This window comes from Hylaeus anthracinus, unplaced genomic scaffold (assembly GCF_026225885.1).
Source record: "Hylaeus anthracinus isolate JK02 unplaced genomic scaffold, UHH_iyHylAnth1.0_haploid 14826, whole genome shotgun sequence".
In the NCBI taxonomy this organism is placed as follows: Eukaryota; Metazoa; Arthropoda; class Insecta; order Hymenoptera; family Colletidae; genus Hylaeus; species Hylaeus anthracinus.
The window spans coordinates 1-1,010 of NW_026534565.1; the positions used below are offsets into that span (position 1 = coordinate 1).

General features: G+C 36.0%; 1 long non-coding RNA gene across 1 annotated transcript; it reads left to right on the top strand.

Annotated features, from left to right (window-relative positions):
- The first annotated feature begins 235 nt into the window (after nt 1–235).
- On the top strand, nt 236–988 carry LOC128892700 (uncharacterized). The gene is made up of 3 exons (XR_008461154.1): nt 236–352; nt 641–731; nt 845–988. It is a non-coding gene; the product is annotated as an uncharacterized LOC128892700 (long non-coding RNA).
- The last annotated feature ends 22 nt before the right edge of the window (nt 989–1,010 follow it).

A 1,010-nucleotide genomic window follows, 5' to 3' on the forward strand; every position in this document is an offset into this window, starting at 1 on the left:
GCTGATCAAGGAAGGTTTTCTCAAACGAAGCACCATCCGACATTTTTCCAACGTAAATTGTTGTTCAGAATCGTCTCAGATACTCCCCATTTCCAGTTCTTCCACTAATTCTGGAACACCCCGTATACTGTAAATTGCAATCATGAGAAGAACTCAGTCACCTCAATCGACTAAAAAAATACTCAAATTGCAGTGCATATCTAAATGAACTTCTTGCTGTAATTTACAGTTACTATATCGAAGAAGCGGTATCCAAGGGATTTGTTGAGCAGAGCGATTCTCAGGAGCTGGTCAATTTTAACAGTAAAAGGTCTTTAATAAGCGCTGTAATTGCGCATAGGAAGGCGACAAAGTCAGTATTTGCTCGATGATATCACATTTACGTGTAAATTACATATTTGCTTTTACACACGAAGCACACCACCATTTAATCTTTCCACACGATTACATTTTAAACCATTGAGTTCAGAAACAAATGTTTTAGAATATTAATTATTTCCAATGAAACTTTAAGGCTATGTTCAGTTTTCCAAGATAGAACGATGAACTATTTTTTTACCTCTAGTGTATGGTCTATAAAACGTAATATAAATCCAACGAGCTGTGATAGTGAATTATCTAAAATTATTTGTTCGTAAAGGTTTGCCCAAGATTTGAAAGATAGGTTTGAAGTCTCGTATTGCTTTCTCCTTCTATGTGCCATCATCTCCTTAGCAATTAATTTCTATCGCGTAAGTGGCTCATTTTCATTGTTAACCAGTAAGCTAGAAAGACTTGATCGCTGATAGAAAATAAACAAAACATTGGGAGTCACCCCTTAAATCTTTAATTAAACACGCTTAAGCTTTCAGATATCTCAAGCGATATGCTTGACGCACGATTTCGAAGAATTGATCATGTCTGCGATGTTTTCCATTAGTGAACTAGTTTACATGTTTTACTTGAACTACCTGATACAAGTGCTGCTCGATTTCGCTGATAGCATTGTCACGATAATGTAAGCATCAAGC